Here is a 17,373-nt window from a genome sequence, read left to right as displayed (position 1 = left end):
ATGCAAACAAAGGAGAAACGAGCCCTCTGCGCACGACTCTGTGGTTTTTGCTTTTCTGGAAAGTTTACTTGGTACATCCTTGCACTGAAGTCATCCCGTAATATTAGTAAGCGACGTTTACTCAGAGCTCCAGAGGGTTTCTGAACGGCAGAGCCCAGTGAAAGCTGCTAAGTGCACACTTCCTCCTGGGATGAAAAGTTCCTTCCTCTTTGCATCAGGGCTGGTGCATCAGAGCCATCTCCTCTGTCACTCAGCGCCCAGAGGTTCCCTACCTAACCATCTGGCTGGAGCGCCCATTGGTAAATCACACAGACTCAGAATCTAGCCATGTCTTTTGTTTCCTTCTCACATTTGGAAGAAGCTGAGTCCTTCTCCAGAGCCTCTGGCCTCTCTCATCTAGGGTCTCGAGAGCTGCTTTTTGGACACACACCACACATACACACACACACACACCGTTAAAATGAACTTTTTACCCCATGGCAGAAGCCCGTTGTGCTCGGCAAACCTCTGAAATAATCAGGGTTCCTGGCACCTAACCCTTCCTACTTAAGGTAACAGAGCAGCCGATCCAACGAAAGAGTCAGACAAAGTTTCTTTTTGGATCAATTGAGGTGCAGTGGCTGGACCCTTCACCTCCACTCGTCGGTTTAAAAAAAACACAGAAGCAAAACTACCTGTGGACAGCCACCTGGGTGCTACTGAGATCCTCCCATATTGACGAGGGTCTGTTTTCCTTTCACGTGCCCAAGGGGAGTGAACTGATCATGAGAGATCTTATCCAAGGGAAATACTACTCCCAGGGAGAAACAAACACACGTGCTCTCACAGGGAGAAACAAACACACGTGCAGGACCGTGGGCTCGGGGGGGAAGGGACCTTGATAAGCATAGGACAGGCAGCATGGCTATTCACATGACGGTGGTGATGATGTGCTAACTACTGGGTGACTCCAGCATCAATATGCAAACAAGGATAATAACAAGTTGAAGGGGACAGGATGGCTTGCCCTTGAATGCGTTCCTAACCCATCAAGTCAACAGTGCAGCTTGTTGGCTTCTCAAAGGCTGACCTCTAAAAGGCTTAAGATGAAAACCCTGGTGAATTATCTATGTATTTTGGAAGATTAAAATCAGGAAAGCAAAGGGAGATGGGAGAGCTGGCACTCTGCACCTACAAAAGGCCCAGTCGCACGCTCTTCCGCCCTCAGTAGCGCCCTGGGCATCAGTGATTACCCTGGCCCGCTGAGGACCGGCTATCTTCCGGATGATCCTGTCTCTCCAGCAGGAAGAAAATCACGCGCTTTCTGAACCTCCATCATCAGCTCCAGCAAGACAAAGACGCAGCTGGACTCTCACGTAAACTCCTCTCTGTTGTCCTGCAATGTGCTAATTGCCTGTAATGCGCAAATTATAATAATTGCAGACAATTACACGAAACCTTTGACTTAAGTAGCAATCCCTCACCCATGAATTGCAAGGCCTTGCCTACCTATTCATTAAAGGCCACACCAGCCACCTGAACTAAGGCAGTGTTACCCCCACTTTAGAGACGGGGGAAACTGAGGCACAGAGTGGCATGTCTCTTAGTCAAATTCATAAGACAAACTCGTACATTTTAATGAGTTTAAATTTGTATATCATCTATAAATTGCTTAGCCTTTCCATGGAATGGTAGGTAGCTGTTAAAATTTATGTTTTCAAGGACACTGGGGAAAATGCTGATGATGAAGTTTTAAATGAAGAGGGCTATCCCGTATTTGTAGAATGGTCTCAATCGTGTGTGAAGGTGTGTGAGTCTGAGCGTCTGTGTGTATGTCTGTTTATCAAGACTAGACCATCGCGTTAATAAGAGTTGCCAGTTTCGGGTGGGATTCAAGGTGATTTTTAGCTTCTTCCTTATAGTTTTACTTCTAGATTTTCTAGATAAACATTTAATCTTTTATAATATGAAAATAAGATAAACGTTACTTAAAAGATATTTTTTGATTTTTGAAAAATTAAGATTTGTTTTTAAAACGTCCTAATTGCCTGTTTTAAATCAGGCTCCTTCACTCTTTCAATGCATTTAGGACATTTATTTTTAAACCTTCTCTTCACAGGGACGCAATTCCCCAGTTCCTTTGTTCTTGCTTGCAGTGAATTAATAAGCATGACTCCAGGGTGGGACTCTCGCATAAGTTGCCACCTGGCTGAAATTCACCCAGAGAGGCTGGCAATGTCCACGGAGGCCAGGATGAGGCATGGGGACAAATCCCGGGGTGCAGAGCAGCCTCTTGACAGGGGCTCGGGAGTCCCCAGGTCCTGCTCAGGTCTGCGGGGCGAACTTTGCTGGCCGCTGCTTTCCTGGAAGCGGATACAGGCCTGCGCCTCCCTCTAAGCCCACCCGGCTGTGCTGTCCGGAGGTCAGGGAGAGGAGAGAGGGCAGCTGACATCAAAGACAGAGCAAGCGCCTGGGGAAATCCTCCCCTGCCAGCCCGGAGGTGTTGCTTCCTGCCGCCAGGGCAGCTGCTCTCTCTTCTTGCCCTTCAACTAAAAGGCTACGAGGTTCACACCATCCTATAAATAGCACCTCCTGCCTTGACCATCCTCACCCTAAACAAAACAGCAGCCAGACATCGTGGGCCAAGCCTGATGCCCACCAGGATGGGCAGTGTGGAGGAGTTCGTGCCCAGCAACAGAATCCACCCACTGCACCCCAAAAGAGCAGAGACTCCTTTAATTGACTTTGTATCTGCCCCTAGATGCTCAGGCCCCTCTACCCCTGCCAGAGGGAGAGGGATAGGGGGAGTGCTGTGCGCATAGGCTCACTCCACGCGGCTGAGCACAGGCTGGACCCTCCCCTGCAGCGATCGATCGGTCGTGGGAATTCTAGCTGCACTGGGGTGGAGCAGAGACGTGCGCTCAGTGGGCAAAACATCAGACTTGCCTCTCACTCGTAGCTCTTGAGAGCAGCCCAGGAGAGTCCGGCTTGCCCTTGTAGATGTAGGAACCTCAGTGCAGGGCCTGCCCTGTGTCCCTGGTGCTGCAGAGCCGGGGCCATTTGGCACGGAACTTTGCACCAAAGTCTTTTCCTCATAAGCTGTGCATTGAACAGTTTTCTGCAGAAGGACAGTTCTCTCAAGCCCTCCCTGGAAGCTTGGGCCTGAAGGAAGGCTAGGCGGGCAGGAAGGGGCTGCTGGAAGGGGGCGCAAGGTGGGGGGCACCCAGGTTGACCAGTCTTCAGAGCAGAGACTCGCTGCTTCGCAAGCAATAGCCATTTTATTTCATTGAACAGGCCTGGGTGCAAAAGAGGAGTTTGGGGGCTGGGTGTTCTGGGAGGGGGCCCTGCACAGAAGAACAGTGAGGAAGTGAGAGAGGAGGCTGGTAGGGCGGGGGCCTTGCCTGCTGAGGGCTGAGCAGACAGGGGACTTTGTGGGGGACAGAAGCTAAGGGAGGGGAGTAAGAAGTGAGACAGGCTCACTACCCAACCGGCTGCGGCGCTCTAAGCTGCTCTGTAAACCCGGGACTCCCTCTCACCTTCCCACTCCGGGTCAGCATTTATTCACCTTCCTCTGTGTGAAGCTCAAAGAAGAGCAAACACAGACTTGGCACCCAGAGGGCCTCAGCCAGGTTGGGGAGAACCGTCACACTTTGAGGGAGCAGGAGACGAAAGGATGGTGAGGGATGGTGTCCAGCCTATGGGACTCAACCCCTCCCCAGAGGTCCCTGGAGGGCTCCTCACCCCTCACCTGCTCCAACTCACACCTGGCTCATCCTCTCCGTGGTTTAGCTTTTCCCGCCCTGTTGGCCACCTTGCTCCCAACACAGCACCAGCCACAAAAGCCTTTCCCAGCGTCCACCCAAACCCCATCTCCACCCCGCACCCTGCATTTCTGGGTCAGGACAGGCTGTAGAACCAGCGGCTCAGGGAAAGCCCCCACTCCACCTTCAGGAAGCCACACCAGGCTGCCCCTGGGCAGTCACCGGCTCCATGAAAAGCCCCGTCCGGCCATCCCGGAGGGACAGACACATCAGTTACTGGGTGAGATGTCACTAATAACAGCGATTTTTGTTGACCCCGCAGACAGGCGTTTTTTTGTCCCAAATATGTGACAGGGACCAAGCACAGGGTGCGGAGCTCAGGACACTCGGGTTCCCACCCGCTCTGCTCTCGCTGCTGTGGAAGGTGACATGCTACTCTGCCTCTGCTTCCTTGTTTGTAGTTGCTGACCAGGTACCGCGGAAACTCGTTCCAACGACTTTAAAACCCTAGAAGCAAGAGCTGATAACAGATGCCCACAGGCTCTCAGGAATGGCTTCCCAGCACTCACACACTCGCCACCATTACCAACTTCTCCCCTCCCCTCCCGTCCCCTTCCCAGTCCTCCCCACCCTGGGGCAGGGGGCTGGCAAGTGTCAGGGTCACACTGACATTGGGTCACCAAGCTGCCAAGTGGGTGAGCCAAAGACCCCGTCCTACATCCCATCTGCCGTGCGTGGAAGAGATAAGCCCTCCATGTCACTGTCAAGGTGGGTGAGGGGACGATGCGTTCCCGGGCCCAGGGCACGGAACTGTCTTTCCAGGAGGCTCGCCCCCGGCTCCTAACCCCAGCTCCTTATCCCTGCCTCTGCTGTAACTGCTGCTGTCAGAGGACGGCCTCTCTCTAAAGGCCCAGCTAACACCTTCAGTTTAGCTTTAAATTTAATCCAGAGAGAGAAACCCACCAAAAGGGAGGTGGGGAGGTCATCTTTTTGTGCCATCAGAGCACACTTGGGAACCTAGCAAAGCCGCGAACCAGCCAGTGAAGAGGCACCGTCATCACTGACATTAACTCAGGCCGGGCATCGTCACCCACTGAACCAGTGATGGATGTAAAGACGGCCCTGTCGAAGGCGAGACCCCCCAAGAGGCAGAAGCTCCCAGGTCAAGGCTGCCCTGCCTCGAAGGCCACCTTCAAGGGCCAGCAGCACACTGGCTACTCTCCTGGGGCTGCCATGTCAGGGACAAAAGCCGAGCTGACGAAGCAGGCGAGTTCCCAGGCCCAGCTACGGGTTAATTAAGGCCTTGTTGAGCTGAGTCTCACACCTGTGTTTCAACACAGGGCTGACCTCCACATCTGCGTGCTGAGGCCACAGGGCCCAATGCCGAGAAGGAATGGTGTGGAGCCGGCCCACGCCGTCCCCCAGCTGGCTGCACTGCTGACCTTCCGATTCCAGCCCGCCACACAGGGCTGTGCCGGCCCAGGCTGGAGGGAGGCCAAGGCCTCTGCCTGAGGGAGCCCCTGGAGGCCCCACCACAACTCTGGTCCCTTCCCAAAGGGCGGGGCCTGCACCAGCCTGCTTGGGGCCAACGGTCACCCCTGGTCAGCACGCCATATCAGTGAGATTGGGGCCCATGTGGTATACATGAGAGAACGCCAGAACTGGAACCTGTTGATTCCCTGGGGCTACAGCAGCAAAGCACCACATAGTGGGGGGCTTGAAACAACAGAAATGTGTTCTGGAGGCCAGAAGCCTGAGATCCAGGTGTCACAGGGCCCTGCTCTCTCTCAAGGCTCTGGGGGGGGTCCTTCCTGCCTCTCCCCGCTCCCGGTGGTGGCGGCCGTCCTTGGGGTTCCTTGGCTTGTGGCTGCCTCACCCCAGTCTCTGCCCCTGCCTCCCCATGGCGTTTCCCCCTCCGTCTAAGGACACCAGCCAAGTTGGATCAGCACCCCCCCCCCAACACAGTCTGGCCTCTTCTTGATTTGATTCCATCTGCAACGTCGCTTTTCCAAATAGGTCACATTCAGGGGTACTGGGGGTTAAGATTTCAACACATGTTGGGGGAGACCCACCAACCCTAATACCTGGGCTCAAAAGAAAGAAAACAATACAACTTGAAAATTTTCACCACAACGTTATAGCTTAAAAGCATATAGGAATAACCTGAAGACTTGTTATTTGGAATTTGTATTTGTTGCACTATTATGCAGTCATGAGAAATGATTGCTGAGAGGCTATGTGGCAATATGACAAAATATTCCTAACAGCCAGGTCATACCTCTGACTACAATTACGAGAAAGGTCAGTCATGCGAACAAGGCCTGTGGGGGAATAGAAACCGCTGTGTTGGAGGTGAGAGATTATGGATGCTTTTTATTGTAGTACTTTTATCTTCAACATCTCTCTTCATTTAATATACTTTTCAAATTAAAAGGCAGGAAGAGACAATTGTTTTGGGTCCTCTCTAACACTGAACATCTATGAGACTGGGGGAGGCATTTACCTCTGCAAACTTCAGTGTCCTAACTGCCGAATGGACAGAACATGTGTCCCTTTGGCCTCTGGGAACAGCTGGCAGCTCACATGGGCCAAAATGGCCTAAGGATAGGGGCCCCCTTGACGGCCAGCAGGGCCACTGAGCAAAACCTTTCCTCATTCCCGTCATTAGAGAGCAAGGCTGTGTTTCCGTCACTGTCCTTGCAAATGCCTGAGTGCTCTGGGACTAACAAATATTTCTGGCAATAAAGACACAAGAAAGGGGAGGAATTAGCAAATGTAAAGAATGCAGAATCAACGCGAGCTCAACCAGTAGACACAGAGGGCGTGGGCAGAAACTTCTGGAAGTTTGGTTCACTGTCACGTGATTTCCCTGCCACAGGCTGAGCCTTGGGCCTTCAGGCTGCTATGAGAACTTGCCACGTGTTCACTGGCACGGCTTCACTCGTGGCGGCCCATCGAGCCACCAGCCGCCCACCCTCTTCACCAGTGCTGGATTCATTCCTTCCACGTCTACCTGCTCCTCTGTGACTCGGAGGGGCAGGGGACCACGCCACAGCCCTGAGGGACAATCAGCACACAGAATGCACACGGTGTGTCCAGAGGCAAGACGGGAAAATAAGGCAAGGTGAGGGGAGCGCCCTCTTGGGTGAGGGGACAGTTGGGCAAAGACGTCGTTTCATGCAGAAGGACCATCAAGTGCAGAAGCAGAGATGGGCGGGCTGGGTGCATGCGAGGCACAGCCAGACCAGCGCGTCTGAAACACAGGGAGCAAGAGCCGGGCCGGAGAGAAGCCACGGAGACGCGGGGTCCAGACCCTGGGGCCTCAAAAACAGACTTCTGGACGGGGAGGTTTTGTTCCTCGTGAGAAGAGACGACGCTAGAGGGTCTTGAGCAAAGGAGTGATGTCTTTCACGGGACCACTCCGACTCCTGTGCAGGGGATGGTTGGGGGACAGCAAAGAGGAGGCTAGGACATCAGTAAGGGAGACGGTGGCCTGGCCACAGGGACCAGGGCAGGGTGTGGGAGGGATGGTTCCGGAGAGTTGTTAAGGGATTTGCGATGGATTAGATGCGAGAGAGAGAAAAGCGCCCAGAAGAACTCAAAAGTTAAGGTCTGAGGAACAGGAATAAACTAGTTTCCATTTGCTGAGATTGGCTGACCCCAAGAGGAGCTGAGTGGGAACAGGGACAGGGGTGGAGAGGTCACATTTGGTTAGAATTATGGTGAAAGAAGCCCTACAGAGTAAACTCCAGCAAGGCTGAGCCCCCAGGCGGCAAGGAAACTGACGTGAGCCCTGCTATGAGTTGCCAGAGCTGGAAGTAGAGACACTCTTACACTCGGGTTTGGTGCAAATACCGGGGGTGCCAAAAAAATGTACACAAGTGGACCTTTCGGTCAGTGTTGCTCAGGCAGTAGTTCGCCGTCATCAGAAGTGTCTGGACGCTGATGGGAACCCCTTTGAGCACCTCCTGTCATTGCAGACATCAAATGTGGCTTGTGTTCATCTTTTGTTATCGGTGTACATTGAGTTTACAATTTTAATAGTTTTTTCCTTTCTTAAAATGTGTATCCATTTTTTGGCACCCTCTGTATGTGAAAGTGCTGTTGAAAGGAGGAGGTGTTTTGAGCATCCTGAGAGAATGATCTCTGATAGGGCAGCTCTTGGCATTGAGAGGAGGGAAGGTGCTTGTTGGCGTTTCTCCTAAACTCAACATGCGACAGTTTTTTCACCCCAGGAAAGGAACCCTGCAGGTGGGAGGAGAGGGACAAGTGGATAATAACCACACAGATGCCACAGACCTGCAATGGGAGCAGGCTGTAGGTGGGTGCAGGGGGCTCAGACCCAATAGGAATGCGATGGGAATGTGGGGTGGAGGGGAAGAATCTACCCTTCCATGATGTGGGAGGAGCCACGGCTGCCAGGGGAGTAGGGGGACCAGATGAAGGGTCACTAAGCAGTGTACCTGAAGCGTGGGCAAGGACAAGCCAAGAGTGTCCCTCTGCCAAGGGGGGCCACCAACGGGGAGCTCACGGTGAGGTGGGCGGGGCGTGTCAGGAGACGGAGAGATGCAGAATGGAGGAGAGGACAAGCCTGGAGCACTGGGCGCCTCTGCCGATCCCTCTGCCCTGTCCCCCACTGTTTGCCCCACTGCCTCTGACCACGAGAACCTTCCGAGCCTCACAAAGCTTCCTCTTGCAAGACTGTCCTATAAAATGCAGGCTGTTCATTACATTTGAATTGCAGATGAACAATGGATAATCTGTTTGCATAAGGATGTCCCACGCAATACTTGAGACATACTTACACTAAGAAACTATTTGCTATTGATCTGAAACTCACACTTAACTGGGAACCCTGTTATTTTCTCTGCTATGTCTTTGGCCAGCCCCTACCAGAACTCCCCAGGGAAGGGGGACCCGGGCGGGCTCCCACCCCCAGGAGCGGCCAATGGCAGCTGCTATCACAGCTGAGTGCCTATCGCACACCGAGTCCTGCACATACAGCCCAGGAGGACAGATTCCATCATTCCAGCATGGCAGATGAGAACACTGAGGCTCAGAAAAAGTGAACAACTTACCGAAGCTTGTATAGGTGGGAATAGTAACAATAGCTAACACTATGCGGCACTCAGAAGATCAGACATACTTCTCAGAGGTCTATGCGTAAGGTCTCATTTAATCCTTTTAACAAGCCCATGAGGAACTGTGAATGGACCCATTTTGCAGATAAGGAAATAAAGTCACACCGATAGGAAGTGGCCTAGTCAGGGTGTGAACCTAGGCTCTTCATCATGGCTTTCCTCTGCTTCACATCTAGCAATCCCCTGGCTATAAAACCAGAGCAAGACTTCAGGGACCCAGGGCACCTCCTCCTGAGACCTCTGATGTACCGACAGGCTTCAATGTACTTGAAGGCATTCTTTTAACATTAAATAAGCCAGTCCACTATGGAGAAGAAGGAAAAATTCTTATAACATTTTAAGAAAAAGCGAAGACCTCCAAGCCATCAGGGCTACACTTTGGAGGGAAGTTAGAGAACCATTATCCACAGCAACAAATCTGAGATATGCACATGGTTTCTTTGCCAGGATGTCCATGGCAACATAACTGATTGTGCAAAAATTGGAAACAACCTAAAAATCCAACAGTGGTATACTGGCAATATCCATTATGATGTGGTAGGATATAATATGATGAACAGAGATCAGTTAAAACCATTTTCATGTCTGCTAATGATGTTAGTCATAATAATAGCTATACTTAGTTCTTCGGATTTTTCTATACAGTCCAACTCTTCACGATTGCTGAACCTGTGTAAGGTACCTGTTAGGACTCTTCATGGCTTCCATAAATGTTATACTAGATGCCAAATACTGAAAAATGAGACAGCAGGCACAACTCGCATCATGATCGGTCACAGGATAGAAATGATCCAAAGCGTCTTTTCACAGGAAGGCTATAAGACTGCCTTCCATTTATCTGCCCTTCCCATGTGGGGAAAAATTCAGCCTCAGCTCAGATCCCATGGTGATGGTACCATCCCACCCCCAATGGCCGACAAGGGGACCTCAATGTTGAGACTTCCTAGGAAGAAGCCTTTCTAGCGCTATGAGACCACACTGTCGGATTAAAAGTTTGCTCATTAATGCATCATTCAGATTGAATTATGACAAAAAAGGGGAACTGTAGACAAAACAGGGGTTCTATCAAAAGTAACCTCACAGTAGCAGGAATTCTCTCGCACATAAAAAAAAAAAAAGTAACCTCACAGGATGATCTGATCAAAAATAACTAACTGGGGAGCTCATGCTGGGTAGTCTGCCCCAGGCATATAACTGTTTAGTAAAAGGTTACCTTTGCCTTAAGCAAGCCCTGTCCACTGTTTTTGTGCATCTAGCTTAACACACCTTTGAAATAAGCGTAACCACCCTCAGGAGAGCCCAGAAGCTTGTTAACTGTCCTGTAGTCCAACCGCCGCCTTGCTTTCCCCCACCTCCGTGTCATCTTCCTTAAGTTCAGTCTTTAATTTCAAATGCATAAAAGAAGATGCAAAACTGCTATTCTTGGGAGCATTTGAGATCTTGCTCCCCGAATATGTCATCAGTTTGGTTCAAATACACTCTTACAAAAGTTCTCCAAAAAAATCGTTTCATAAAGATGATTTTAATCACAACCACTCTTCAATCAGGAGATAATATTAAGTTAAAAATGCTGGAAACAAAAAGCATCCTCTGTGTTTTCCCGACTTTGTAACACCATGACAACACGCGCACACAGAAAAAGCACTGGGGAGGAAATATATCAAACGTTCACAGTGGCAGAATAGCTGGTGGTTTTTATGTTCTTCTTTACACTTTTCTGAATTTCCCATTTGCTTCACAATGCATTTATGATTTTTCTACTCAGAAAAATAAATTGGGGTTTGTGCTTGATGCTACTTGGTTTAGCAGTTAGTTTTGTTTTGAAAAGAGAAGTAGTGGGGTCAGAGGAACACTCACTGCCCATTTCCACATAGCGGGGAGATTCCTGGGAATGGGTCCCTCTTATTTTTTTCCCATATGTTAGGAGTAGAGGCACATTCATATTTTTCCGTCCATTTTAGCATCACCCTTCTTCGGGCTCCAGGTTTAGAAACAGCCCAACAAAGCACTGTGTGTTCCAGAGTGAGGTGCAGCCCTCTCCACTCTCCCTGTGACACTCACAAGGCGACTTGGGGGTCACATTTGTCTGCTATAAGTGTTTGATCAGCTTCATTTCCAAAACAGGTCACTCACCAGGGAAGTTTGTGATCATCAGTGTGAGATGGGTCTTCAAAGCCCGTCCCTGGAAGGGGATGTTAGGGACACCACGGTCGCACCAGCTGTCTGTCTGCTGGAGACCAGGCCAGTTGGGGACGGTGCCGTCTGCACACCACATGTGTACTCTCTCAGACACTGGGCTGTGACAGCCCAGGGCAGCTGCCCCCACCATTCCTGCACCCTGGGGAGCAGACACCCTGGGACCTGCTGGATGGCCACAGAGCCAGAGCGAATGTGTGGAAGGAAACGCTTCTGCTCGGTGGAACGCTGAATTACTTAATAAATATTAGATGATTCTAGTTCCTACAAAAAATAAGATGAAAATCCAGAGGGAGGTGGGCAATTCCGGAAAGCAGGAAGAAAGGAAATTATTATCAAAGGTAAGAGGATATGAAGGCCGATCCACTGAACCACTTTAGGACAGCCGAACAGGACAGAATCCTCCTTCTGTTTTCCAGCCTGATGCCGCCCGCACTGACTCCCCGCTTTATACCTAACACAGGGGAGATGGGGAAAACCACGCGAATCGCTCCCTTAGGCCTGGCTGACTCAAGGCCCATGGTGGAACATGACCTTTTCACATATAATTCCCAGTCCTCTCAGTTATGCCTCCCTGATTTTAGGTATGAATACTTTTTGAGTATTTGGTATGTGCCAAGTACACAGCGGAGAAGTAATCTGTGCAGCCTGTGGGAAGATGCTTTCAAATCATGTAAAAATCTAGCTTCTCGTCACACACACACACACACACACACACACACACACACAATTTAGCAGCCAGTTGCGTAAACCAATATTAATCGTGATGATTGCAATATAAAGATTTTTGCAACTGCAATACTTCCGTTGCACTTATCACTCAGCATAAAAGTCCTCCCTTTCCCCTCATTTATTTACCGACTTGTTGTCCATACAGAGAAAGCCTAGCCTTTGAGATCTTTGTTTCCACTGTGCACTTGAAACCAGCTCAGTGTTTACAAGAGAAGCTGAGCAGCGACTTCTTTGTCCTCAGTTCCATCTGCACTCTGACAGAAGAAATAGATGCCTTCTGTATCCACCAGAACTACTGAGAACAAAAAATAGATCAGGCCATCTTTTACAAATATTCTTCATGACAGCTATTGGGCTGTCAGAAAAGTCATGACGTATTTTTTTCTATGTTTTTCATTGCAAAAATATGTCATGACTTTTCCGACAACCCAATATGTTCCAACCCCGTGAACATAAGTTTGTAAGCAAAGTAACATTAAAGTTTTAACAGAAAGAAATAAACATTGCACGTTCCTGGAACTAGATGGAAAGGACTGATGAATAGAGTAGCAATCACATAAATAGCGTGGGCTGCATTTAAAGAAACTCGGGGGAGGAGGGAGGGGGACACCGCAGCGGAAGGGCGCGGAGGAAAGGGCAGCAGCTTTGGTCTTTAGAATATTTGGCCAAGGATAACATCAAAGATGACCGGGAAGCGAGACTGTTTTCAGAATCTATGACAGGCCACCCAACCAGGTAGCAGAAGGGGCAATGCTTTCCAAGTCCAGCTCCAGCGCCGGCTGACAGGCCAGGTTCCGGGGTGATGGTAGCTGTCGGCAAACCGGACATCAGCAGGAGACCCAATCATAGCTGAAAAAAAGCATCTGAGAGATTCCTGGCCTGCCTCCTTAGAAATTTCATCTCTTACAAGTTTGAGGAACCCCTGGGCAAGGAGCTGGTGGGTAGCACTCGTCCCAATCACCAGGTGCCATAAAAGCCCATGCTGGGTCCCTTTAGACTGGATTATGTGAGTTAATGTGGCAACCTGCCGTGTGGTCCTGAGGAAGATGGTGGGGGGGGGGAGGCGTGCGCAGAGCAGAGCCTCCACTTGGGGTCTGTGTAATTGTCTCTACCGCATCTAGGTGCCTAGACCATGTATGTCACAGTCACTAACTTCACTTTTAACTTACATCCCAACACAAAGCACAGTTCACATGCAATCCAGGAATCCTGTCCCAAAACAATACATGATATTTTTCTCTTCCTTAAACCATAATTTATAAGTAGATGCTTATACACACCAATGAGCTGAAAATCTACGTCCACACAAAAAAACTGCATATGGATGTGTATAGTTGTTTTGTTCATGATTGCCAAAGCTTGGAAGCAGCCGAGATGTCGTTCGGTGGGTAAATGGGTAAACAAACTGTGGTCCATCCACGCAATGGGATATTATGCAGCAATAAAAAAGGAGCTCTCAAGCCTCAAAAAGGCATGAAGAAATCTTAAATGCAGATTACTCAGTGCAAAAAGCTAATCTGAAAAGTCTGTGTGCTCTGTTATTCCAACTACACAACGTCTGGAAAAGACAAAACTATAGAGATAGTAAAATCAATCAGTGGTCCCCAGGGGTTTAGGGTGGGTGGGAGGAGAGGGGTGAGTGTGTGCAGCACAGAGGACATTTAGGGCAGCGAAGGTTCACTGTATGATACTGTAACGATCTCATATGTCACTATACACATGTGTCAAAACTCATGAATGTACAACAGCAAGAGTGAGCCCTGATGTGAACTAGAGATCTTAGTGAGTAATAATGACCATTGTCAGCTCATCACTGTAACAAATGAACCACACTAATATAAGGCGTCACAACAGGGGATTCTGGGGGTTGGGGACTCTGCTTTCCACTCCATTTTTCTGTCAACATAGAACTGCTAAAAGAAAACGAATATTACCAAACATAAAACCCACCCTTAAAATTACACAGGGAGCATATGACACGGTGGTGTATGTCCACAGGAACAGGCGAAATATGCCGATGTCACCTACGAAATGTGGGTCCCACAATCGGCATGACTGCACACCGAGCAGGAAGGCGGTCCAGCCTGCGATCCCTGGCTGATGAAGGGAGGTTATCCATCTTCAAACACGCACAGATAGGTTAAGGGGAAATAATAGGAGAATAAAACAAAAGAAGAGGAATCTTCTAAGATTTGTTAAGAAAAATTCAGTTGGATGTTTGTCTTTCTTATACGATTGAGTTCAAACCCAAGCGCCCAGCCCAATTGTCCCTGACACATCCTGACGGAGCAGAATAACATATGGACGCTCCCAAGCAGTGCCCTCCCATTTCTTTGGTATATTCCTAGGGAAATACAAGTACTCGTTTTTTCAACATATCCTCACTTAAACTGAGACATAGTCTACCAGCAGAACATGGCATCATCACATTTTCAAAACTACAAACTACTGATTTCAGGCAAAAGAGCAAATGCTTGACCAATACGCTCTTTGAAATTAAAATAGCTCGCACATTCCAAGAAAAATAGAAGGATATTTTCCCTGGTTGCTCTATAGATCACACCTAGGGCCCTACTTCAAGTCAAACCTAAACACACATCCATCTATGATGGCAAAGCTATTTAAACTTTCAACACATATAATAAAATAATGCAACGGTGCCAAGTTTCATTTACTTTAGACAGGGCTGTTTCTCTGGCTCCCAGGCCCCTCCAAACATCTCGTTGCAGGAAAGATTATGAGCCAATTATCAGGGGTTATTTTACAAAACTGCTCCTGAGGAGACAGGTTGCCTTTTTAGAAAACCAACCTATAGAGTGTTTTTAAAATGAAATAAAATTCAAGAATAGCAGACTTCTGTTTTAAAATATGTTCAACCTGGTAAGTTTAATGTTTAAAAAAATAAAAGCTATAGTGGAATTCTGGTTCCAGGGGCAGAGAGCTGCATCATTTGAGGGCCCGTTGCAAAATGAAAACACAGGGTCCCATGTTCAAAACTAAAGAAATTCAAGATGGCGGCAGCAGTAGGCCGAGGGCAAGGCCCTTCTGAGTGGGGCACTCAGGTGGGACACCGCACAGGTGGAACACTGAGGTCAGTGGTGCAGGCTGGGTTAGACCTACCATCACGTTTTAGTTGGCTATTTGCAAACACTAGACAACAGGAATGATTGAGAAAAGGGACGTGCATGAGGACATGTTTCAAACTCTTGTCTTCTCGTTAATTAGACTGACACTTTAGCATATGTTCACTATAGTATGAGAATCGTGTGCTTTTTAAACACTTTGAAAACCATTCTTTTTGTCAGGACCCAATCCTTTTCTTTCCTGCTTTGTTTGAGGTATCTCCAGAACCCATGCCCACCCGACGCCTGCCACAATCTTCTTCATTTTTTGTTAATTGAGAGCTTCCCCAGGGACACACAGCTACTCCTGCCACCTGAGTATGCTAAGAACCTGCCTGCCCTCCTTGGCAGCCCCTTCTTTCTGTGGAGGGGTTGGATGAGGGGTGCCCTGGGGTCCACCCCAGTGGATCTGCACACTCAAGCACTCTCTCAAAGAATGTTCCCAGCACCTGAAACCCTTCCAAAGAAAACTGTTAAAATTCCACCCTCAATCCGACATTTCTGAACACTTGGTCTCTATGTTCCCCGTCTAAAAACCAAGCCAATGAGACGCGACGTGCGTCAATAAAGGTTTGCTGTGTTGAGCCAAATAGCGGGGATTTGGATGCGAGCCTTTCGCATTTATCACAGTCATGCAGTCAGCAAGTCTGACGTCTGTTAAAATTAAAAAGTCATTCACCTCCCAGCAGGACCACCTCGGTTTATGGTGGGCTATTCCCTGTCTAGGAAAATCAAGGGCCGTCAGTGAAAAGGATTTGGGTTGCTTTCCATCTGGATTTTATTGTTTTATTATTTTTAAACCTAGTTAGCATTTGAATAGGTAACACATTCACATAGTATCAAAAAGTACAAGAAGGTATGTGAGATGTTTCCATTGGTCTCCGCACTCAGCAGAGAGTTTTCTATATTCTTCAAAGATTATTATGCAAATACAAACATATATCCTCCCCCACCCATCTTACACAGAGGGGAGTGTACCGCACACCCTATTCTGTTTCTTTCCTTTTTAACTTACTCTTTCTCGAAACTGTGACCGTCAGAGCATAAAAAAATCACCCCTCCCATTCTATCGTATTGATGTCCCATCATAGGCTTAACCAGTCTTCTCTTAGGGGACAGCTGTGTTGTTGCCAACATTTGGCCATTTCAAAATCACCCAAATCGGTTTTTCCACTGTGATCTGCGCTCTAGCGCCTAGCACAGGTCTGAGGCCGCTGCCACGATGAGTAAGTAAGTCACTGGCAGCCCCACAGGGCTCTCAAAACATAGCGCCTCAGCCATGAAAAGTGGGTTTCCAGCCGCCAGCACCCATGTTTACCCCACAGAGGCCTGGAGCTGAAGACGTTTCCCTCTCCACCTAAGTTCTTCCAGGAACTTTTCTGAAAATATGTCTCCATTCCAAGGGTGTGTAACCCCTATTGCCAGCATACAGGAATCTGTGGGTACACAGATTCAAACAAAATCAAAGCTATCAGAACAATTAAAGGCCCAAGAGCACCTTTAAATTTCCACTAACATTTGATTCTTTTGACTCAAAGCCTTTTATATGTTAAAAGACGTGCAAAGTGAAGTGGAGAGAATACTCATTGCTGATCACTTAGAAAAAAAAAAGACATGCAAAGGAGAAACTAAGTTTAGCAAACAGGAAAAAGCACTTAGCAAAATGACGCGCCCATAGAAAGCGCTCAATAAATAACAGCTAAGTCAGTGAGCCCCCCACATCCCACTTCCTATATTCAATAAAATAAGCACTAACTTAGCACTCAGAAGATACGAATAAACACCAACAAAGTAGATGTAGGTGCTAAGCCCACCTCAGTCCCCCTCCACCAGGCTCCAAGCCTGGCTCTCGCCACAGCGCTAGAGGTGTGTAGCTTCTAGAGCGAAGGCGCTCCCTACACACCACTGCTTCAGAAAGACCAGTGCCCGTGGTTCTCAAAGTGGGGTCCAGCCAGGGACCCCTGGGAACCTCAGACCCTTGGGGTCTCCATGAGGTCGAAGGCATTTTTACAATATCGCCAAGATGTTCTTTGTCGTTTTCACTCTTGCTCTTTCAATGTGCAGTGAGGTTTTCCAGATCGTCCCGCACATCTGATCTGTCACCTCTAACCGTGGCTGGTGCTCCGTGAAGACCTTCCCTGAACATTACCCACCCATTGCCCCCAGAGGTGGGCAGCCGGGTGTGTCCAGCTTCCTGGATCCACCTCAACACCGCAGCACACATGCCCTTATGGTCCCGAGGAGAATGCACTTGGGACCCTTCTCCAGGGGTACTATTTCTTGGTGCTTCTGTCCAGGGTGCTCATCACTGAGTGAGCCTGTGCAGACTGAGATGAATGAAGTCTGTCATTTTGCTCTCCCGAGGGCTGCGCCTGTCTGCACCCCACCAACCTGAGGGTTCCTCTGTCTACTCCACCCACCAGCACTTAGCATTGGAAGGCT

The sequence above is a fragment of the Hipposideros armiger genome, unplaced genomic scaffold (genome assembly GCF_001890085.2).
Source record: "Hipposideros armiger isolate ML-2016 unplaced genomic scaffold, ASM189008v1 scaffold_246, whole genome shotgun sequence".
NCBI lineage: Eukaryota > Metazoa > Chordata > Mammalia > Chiroptera > Hipposideridae > Hipposideros > Hipposideros armiger.
This window is presented reverse-complemented; position numbering follows the sequence as displayed.